Source organism: Priapulus caudatus, unplaced genomic scaffold (assembly GCF_000485595.1).
Source record: "Priapulus caudatus unplaced genomic scaffold, Priapulus_caudatus-5.0.1 Scaffold2643, whole genome shotgun sequence".
In the NCBI taxonomy this organism is placed as follows: domain Eukaryota; kingdom Metazoa; phylum Priapulida; class Priapulimorpha; order Priapulimorphida; family Priapulidae; genus Priapulus; species Priapulus caudatus.
Genome location: NW_014579704.1, coordinates 556 through 9471, shown reverse-complemented (window position 1 = coordinate 9471; position 8916 = coordinate 556). Strand labels below are relative to the sequence as shown.

The 8916-nt window shown below is 45.1% G+C and overlaps 1 long non-coding RNA gene across 1 annotated transcript; it reads right to left on the bottom strand.

Annotated features, from left to right (window-relative positions):
• Window positions 1–6759: 6759 nt before the first annotated feature.
• LOC106818919 lies at window positions 6760–8358 on the bottom strand. The gene is made up of 4 exons (XR_001395314.1): window positions 8263–8358; window positions 7697–7769; window positions 7212–7324; window positions 6760–6786 (listed from the first exon to the last, which is right to left on the bottom strand). It is a non-coding gene; the product is annotated as an uncharacterized LOC106818919 (long non-coding RNA).
• Window positions 8359–8916: the final 558 nt, after the last annotated feature.

Below are 8916 nucleotides of genomic sequence, written 5' to 3'. Positions count from 1 at the left end.
GATCATTAGTAGGAAGCTAACCTAGGCAATAAATATGCCACATCGAACTGTTGAGACAGCGAAGCCCAGTTGCTCGGAAGGCACCTGTACGTAGGACTAGGTTGATATACTGAATAGTGCCATTGCACTCTTTAATTTATATTGATTAAAATGTAGCACATCATTTAGGAAACCTTTATCAAATAAAATAAAACGAGTATGACAAGTAATTATAACAAATTGACCAGTTTTTATATGCTACGTATTTTGTGCTTTATTGTTTTGTTTTTTTTATGACACTGTAGATTCACACCACCTACTGTGAGACAAGTGGTCCTTGCTTGAATAAGGAGGGCAAGCCTATGGTAAATGCTCACATTGGATGTGTGATGGAAAAAACCAAATTGTTGTCACTCTTCATCTTCATGGACCTTGCCCAGGCATTCACTTAGCATCCAAGCGTGTGTCAACATATACAGTGATCTATTCACCGAGTGCGAAGGCTAGGTATACCTGCTCCACGCTCCAGTACATTTGTTCGACAAATATTTCTCTAAAAAGCTGGAAAGCCCTCTAATCGGTGTCCTAGGGATTTATGTGGACTTTGAGCTTCATAATTATATGCTGGTAGGAAACTATCGAATTACGTTATTAATCGATCATTGAGCTTACTGTGACCGAAAAAATATGCCAAGCTATGACAAAATAACGGCTCCAAAGGCGTTGTGCGTCTGTGTCAGTTGGTCATTATTTATTTATTTTTGTTGAGTAGTATATTTTATAATTTTTCTAATAAAATAATGTCATGCTGCGGTATGCTGGAACAACCCTGCGGAATTTCGAGTGTTTACTGGCACCTCGGCAGCTCGTTGCTAAAGTTACGCAAGGTTTAGTAAATTTTAACTTGATGAATCGCACCAAAACGACCTCGTCTTGCGTACGCGAAATCGTACGCCAAATTAATTTTACTATAATAAACTGCGTGATGATCGCAACTAAGCAACGTCGATTGCGCTACACAAGATTTGGCCCGCAAAATTATTTGCGTACGCAGTTTGAGGAAGTCATGAATCTACCCCACTGGACCCGTCAGTTAAGCGCACCTGGTTCAGAGTCTACAGTGTTCAGGGCTTGTACAGGGGCGGTCCAGGGATGGAGTCCGAAGCACCCCCATCCCCTCTCGCGCAGAAACGCATCTAGGGGGTTATTTCAAATTTTTGGGGTGAGGTGACCTAGACCACCCTCGCTCCCGCATGTTTGCGTTACGGTTGAACTCCCCTGGTACAAATCTGTACACGCCCTCTTCCCCCCTAATAAATACCCTGGCGAACTCCCCTGTAGTATACATACCACATGCATTCACCTTCTCATATACGTTATACGGAGATTTGCCTTCATCATCAGAGCATTTCCTGGCGGCAGTCGACTCGCCGTTACTATATTCGAGACTCAGGCGAGGAAAACATACTATGGCACAGGATAGGTTTCTACTAATGAAACAGATGGACTCAGCCACCGCGACATACTCTGATATGATGGCATGGCGTTAAATTAGTGTATTGAATTGGCCAAAGCGAGTTATGTAACCTTTTGCAGTCTTTTTTCACATCAAAAAAGAGTTTGCTGTGCCCTCACTCCTACGTTGGTCAACCCAACATATTCAATAAATGACACATATCGCATATGAATACATTTCACATTCATAATGAACCCGACCTAAAAAAGTGCCCCCCTCCTTCTGTAATAGTCATGTCAGAACAGTTCATACGACAGAAATGAGGCACATGCGTGACACGGCGACGCGCCTACATGGTTCGACACGGCCGATGCGCTCACATGGCCGAGGCGCCCCCACATGGCGACACGGCGACGCCGCAACATGGCGACAACAGCTGTATGCGCACATTTTGGTGACACTGCGATGCGTCACATGCTGCGACACAGCGCATGCGCCACATGGTGACACTGCCGACGCGGCTCACATGGCGCCGAAGCGCCCACATGGCGATGCGCCCACATGGCAACACCGCAACGCGCTCACATCTGGTGACACGGCTACGTGGCCGCACGCCGCCCACATGCGGTGGACCGGGTGACGCCCCACATGGTGACACGGCCTACGTGGCGAGCGCGCCGACATTGGCCCGCCCGCCGGGCGCGGCGGGCCGGCCCGCCGCTGACACGCGACGCGGCCCACATGGCGACACGGCGACGCGGCTCACATGCGCGGACACAGCCGACCGCCCACATGGTGACGCACGCACATGCGTGACACGGGCGCATGACGCTCACATGATGACACGGCCGACGCGCTCACATTGGCGAAGCGCCCAACATTGCGATGCCCGCCCATCATGCAATGCGCCCACATGCCGTGACACGGCGACGGGGCGCCCCCCCTCCCCCCCCCCACGTGGCCGACGTGCGATGCGCCCACATGCGTGGACCACGGCGACGTGGCGAAGCGTGCGACGTGGCGGTACGCGCCACATTGCCTTGACACGGCGACGCACTCACAATGGTGACACGGTGCGACGTGCTCACATCGGCAACGCGCTCGTCAGTGGCGATGCGCCCACATGGCAACCACGGCAACCGGCCCGCTCGCCATGGCGATGCGCCCACATGGCAACACCGACAAACGCGCCTCGCATGGCGATGGCCAACATGGCAACACGCAACGCACGCGCCATCGTGGCGCATGCCGCCACATGGCAACACGGCTAACGCACTCGCATGCGCCGATGCGCCCACATGCAACACGGCCAAACGCCGCTCAGCAATGGCGATGCGCCCACATGGCAACATGGCAACGTGCCCACATGGCAATGTGGCGACACACCCACATGGCGACGCGCCCACATGGCAACGGCGATGTGGCGACACACCCACATGGCGATGCACCCACATGGTGACACGGCGATGTGGCGACACACCCACATGGCGACAGGCGACGCGCCAACATGGCGACACGGCAATGTGGCGACACACTTACATGGCGACATGGCAACGTGGCGACGCGCCCACATGGTGACATGGCGATGTGGCGATGCGCCCACATGGCGACAAGGCAATGTGGCGATACGCCCACATGGCAACACGGCGATGTGGCGACGCACCCACATGGCGACACGGTGACGTGGCGATGCGCCAAATGGCAACACTGGCGATGTGGCGACACATCTACATGGCCCGACACGCGCCGACGTGGCAAACACGCCCACATGGGCACACGGCGCGCATGTGGCGACATCAATCTATCATGCGACACGGTGAAAAAACGTGGCAACGCGCCCACATGGCAACACGGCGATGTGGCGACACATCTACATTGGCGACACGGCGCGTGGCAACGCGCGCCCACATGGCAACACGGCGATGTGGCGACACATCTACATGGCAACACGGCGACGTGGCAACGCGCCCACATGGCAACACGGCGATGTGGCGACACATCTACATGGCAACACGGCGACGTGGCAACGCGCCCACATGGCAACACGGCGATGTGGCGACACATCTACATGGCAACACGGCGACGTGGCAACGCGCCCACATGGCAACACGGCGATGTGGCGACACATCTACATGGCAACACGGCGACGTGGCAACGCGCCCACATGGCAACACGGCGATGTGGCGACACAGCGACGTGGCGACGCACCCACATGGCGACACAGCAATGTGGTGACACGGCGACGTACACTGCTACGCCAAATAATTTCAAAAGCATTTTATCCGGATTAAAAGAGGTTCCGGAGCATTAGTGTCCGGAAAATCGGCGCTGTACCTGTATAAGGTGTGTCACGAACTAGTTTTTTTGTATTCCGTTGTTTGTGTGTATGTATTTAATTTTAATTATCCATTTTGCTATGCAAATGATATACATGTATTATCTTTGACTAGCAATTCAATTAGTTAGAAGTAGTGCAGCTTAGAAAACTTTGAATTGTTTGATTTTTAATTGTTGCTACATACAGTATATATATTTGCTCGCAATAAAAAAGATCTGATTGTGCCTATGTTTTAAAATACCAAATAATAGAATAAGGAACCTAAGTTGCGCACAGTTACAAGCCGTTAAAATATTGTGAATGAATGGAATTATACAGAAATTACTTTTACTTTGCCGTACAATGTATTGTATTCATCTTAGAAGCATAATTAAATTGGTTCCTAGTTGGGCCTGGGGAAGCTGAAGTGCAAACCTAGCTACATAAAATTTTGTCTTATTTTCTTGCCAATGTGGATAGTTAAGTGCAAATTTTATTTCAGTACTAGCATGTGCAACAATCCATTCAGGAGCAGTTGTCAATTTTAATTTTACCTCTGTAAGATTAAAATCTATAGGAAAACGCATCCATGCATGTTTTTCTGTAATTAAAACTAACTGTCACTAACGCCGGTTACTTTGGCATTCAACTACTACTTTCTTATCATATTTTCTTTGCATTTGGTATTAAAATTTGTTTAAGGGGGTCAAGCTTTACTAGTGATGCAGGGTGACTGCACCAATATGGCGCCGGTCACGTGACAGTTGTCAGAAACTGGCGACGCTGCGCGCCTGGGTATGACCGTTCTACTTCTATTCTATTTCTGTGCATGGGTACAGGCGGTTAGTGTAGTGAAGCGGAACCGGAACCGCCTGTATCATACAAGTTAATTAGGGGTACGGAAAAAATAGACATCGCCCAATGCATTTTAACGTGAGTGTGCGGCAATCAGCTATCCATGTGTTGTATATATCTATGGATATACCATAGGATATACATAGAAATAATATAGATTATTTCTGGTATTATGGTATTATTTCTGGTATAATTCTGGTATTATTAGCTCTTGATATAATATAGATATACATATATAAATATAGTTATCTATGTTATTTCTATGGTTTTATATACCTCTCGCGGTGTAATCAGTGTTGTGGGGGAACAGTACGTTCATATGAGTACGTGTGATGATACCATAAAAGTTCAAATAGGATATAGGCTCTATCAATTCATTTTATTATTCTTGTTATCTTATTTTTTATTTTTTTTTAATTCCACTTCCCGTCAGAAATAAGAAATAAGAACCTTTTTATATTACAATACATGCCATGTCACCTTGTAAATTTTTCCTCTTTTTAATATTATGAAACAAACTCTAATTTTTCACAGATGCATTTGATATTCTGATGATGCTGAATCTATTCATAATAAAGAGTTGACATGAAATATTATATTAGTGCAATGAATCAATATATTGTCAATGCTTCACTAGAACAATAGCTTATTATTATATATAGCTTATTATATATCATTCTTTTGCCATGTATATAACAACATTAAAGGGAGAGTTTACTCTAGGTTATAGGGTTATTTTCAGCTAATTTAGGTTATAATTATGCTACATAAAAAGTTTCATGGTTCAATCACCATTAGAAATATTGTTTAAAAATGTTTTAAAACTAACCACTACAGTTTGATTACAACGACGGTGGCGCCACTCAAAGCGCACGATCTGATAAGTTGCGCAAAACCACTTTTCAGCCAAGGGCTACAGACCGAGGGTGTTTCTTATTTATTCATTTAAAAGCAAAAGGATTGTAATATCTTATAAACGACATATAGTTTTAGTTGTAATATGATAATTTGCCATAAAATGAAATACGTATCGGTTAAATAGCATTTTAGGTATAAATAAATTGCACTGTTTTGTGATTAGCCTCGGTTGCTGTAACGTGCAAATTTAAAGTTGTCATAATACGCAAAACTTTTTTCCGGAGTGCGCAGCACGCGTCGCGGTGTCATGGCGGCCGTTCAAATTTGCTAGCGTTGATGTGTAATGTTATTATAAGCAAATTTAATTATGTATCTGCCTAACAAAATACGTGGTGGATACTAGACTCGATTTGTTTATACAGTAAGTACAGTTGTATGCCCAGTAAAATCCTAGAGGCTACTGTCCCTATAAGTCTTGACCAAGAGCCCATTACATTCGCTAATGTATTAACGTGTAAGCATACCATAAAAGCTGCAAATATAGGCTCTATCAATTCATTTATTTGTTATTTATATTTTACAATTCCTACGGCCACTTTTCCCACCAGCAGTAGAAAATAAGCGTATGACGAATTGGTACATAGGCAGACAGTTGCACAGCAGCAGAGATACGCCAGCATCCGGTGAACTTCGTTGTGGAACCTGCTTACTAAAATGGCGCTTGTAATGATCCATGACCTACTAGGCTGTGATTGCGAGAGTAGGTCTATCTTGCGCCTACGGCGGCTATAGGTGTAGAACAACAGAGGCGTGTTCCAGGAGACCGACGAACGCTCGCATTCGCGTTCGCGTCGCGCGCGCCTTCTGAACGACACTGCGCGCGACCGAACGCGAGCGAGCGTTTGCCGCGCAGTTTTGAAAAGCGCTGTTCGGCTCAGTTGCGAGAGAGTTTACATAGATGGCGGCGAAAAATCTGGCGATATGCGACTCTAACATTTCTGACGTCAATTTGCAAATCTATTTCAACTTTATCTTCACTTTCATTCCATTCATCATTTCACTTCTAAATTCAATTTTTATCATGCATTTTTGGTCTGCTAATTCGTTTAACAGTACTTGTTCTCTCGCGATTAAAATCTGCTAGTAACCCTGCCATGGGGCGCCGCCATCTTTGAATGAGCCGAGCGCACAGCGGGCGCACAGCGAGCCGTTCCGTGTGTCGTTCAGGAGGCGCTGCGTTCGTTCATGAGCGTTACGCATCGAGCGCTCGCCTTCCTGAACACGACCCAACTCTGTAGAGGGCCTCCATAGGCTGCATGGCCTGAATAAGCAATGCGAACAGAAATTAATTAAGAATACTGCACACATGTTACTACACTTATCAAAACATACACTTTTATTTATGCAGTTAAATAACTACAGAATTCATACTCTATGCTCCGCTCGAACTTTCTGCAAGCTCTCTATGATGCGGGAATTTCTGCGCAAAGTTGTCTGAACACATTTCATACACAAAAAACACGCACCGGTGACCTGTGGTTACGCACCTACGGAATGTCACGAATACACAACAAGAATTAATTTTACTTCTAATGCTTTCTCCGACGGTCCACCGAGGCATGCCACCTTGCGTGCATAATGCTAATTAGTTCGCACTCTAGTGCCGAATTTCGGCGGAAAAAAATGCCGAAAAAGGCCTTTTCTAGAGACGAAGTAGTGCAACGGTGAACAATCGCGGACGCTTACTGTTATATGCCTCCTATATGATCGTTGGTCTGAAGTAACAGCAGAGCGACTGCGAGCCTTCGCAGCATTCAACGACGTCTGTAATCCTCACGCGAAAATCTTCCAACTTCATTCTAATGAAAACAAATGATGGCAGTGGTATCGGTGATGGAAACCGCGGTGATGGTAGATGGGTGCTGTGGTCGTCGGAGGTAGTAGTGCGCGGTGGCGGTAATGTTGATAATGATATAGATGATGATGATGATCGATGGATGATGTGGTAGCGGTGCGGTGGCGGTGGCGGTGACGGTGGCGGTGGCGGTGGCGGTGGCGGTGGCGGTGGCGGCGGCGGTGGTGGGGGTGGAGATGATGCATTGATGATGATGATGATAATTATGATGATGATGATGATGATGATGATGATGATGATGATGATGATGATGAATGAACTTTAGACAAGATGACTTAGATAGATCTTTTAGATATTCATTTTCACCTGTTCTCACCTGATGCGTTTACTTTTAAACCTCTTCTTGACGTCCTTGTAGCCACGGACTTTTGCGATGTATTTGTCCGCCTCTGTGAAGGGCATACATAAATATGCAAGGATATATAACAAAGATAGTACATGTGTAGAGTGTATCGATTTCTACAGCTACTTTATACATTTCAATTGAATAGTACGTTTTACGTCAACGTATTGAATAACTCGGATATAAGCATAAAATTAAATTTTATAACACCAAAATATATCAATACGCTAGTATATGATGTGTTTTTAATAATACTGAAAACATATATAGGTAACTCCTATAACAACTTGTATAAGATGTTATGGAATTATGTTGACAAACTCATAGCCTTTTATTTGCGGCATATATGTGGTATTTTGATACTTAAAAACTACACCTCTGAAACGATAATAATTTAGCTATAGTGGATTTAGCCACAAGCAACCGTCCGGGTATTTACTGCGCATGCCATAAGTGTAGCACACCGTACAGTCATAGAGCCTGGTGAGCTCTTGAGGAACCATAATAATTATATGATGCATCATTTGTAGGAAAACTACCTTTGGCAACTTTTTCGAACATTTCCAGTACTTTTCCTCCGGACGATTCCTTTGGTATACGTTCCATCATAGGCTTCAATGAGATAATCCACTCATCTAGGTGGCTATTCATGCCGTGAAAACAAAATATTTATTCAACAACACATGTAAAGTCTACGAATATATGACTGACCATGATTAGTAAACTCTATTGGAAATGACAATACATACTCTATTCAGTAACACGCTCAGCGAATATGAAACATTTCTATGTTGTGCAAGAGCTCTTCACTTGTCTGATACCGCCAATCTCAGGCATTATTAGAGAATACACGATATGGATTCATAATATTAACACATATAATTATGAACCTTTCATTCGCACTAGTTTTATCGATACGTAATATCTATCGGTATCGAAGTTCTACCTCATATGAATCGATGGCAAGGCTTTTGTGGAATAAATGATCAGAATAATGTCGCTGGTTGCTCGTGAAATTATTAGCGCACAATAAGCAACACTGCAGCTTTACGTCAATAGTTGGTTCACGGAATTTGAAGGTTCAATATACAACAAAATCATATAGCCACTACCCCTATTAACATCGGTCAGTTTTGTGTGGTATATACGATGGACGGCATTCGCTAAAGAATATACGACGAGTGGGAGGTACG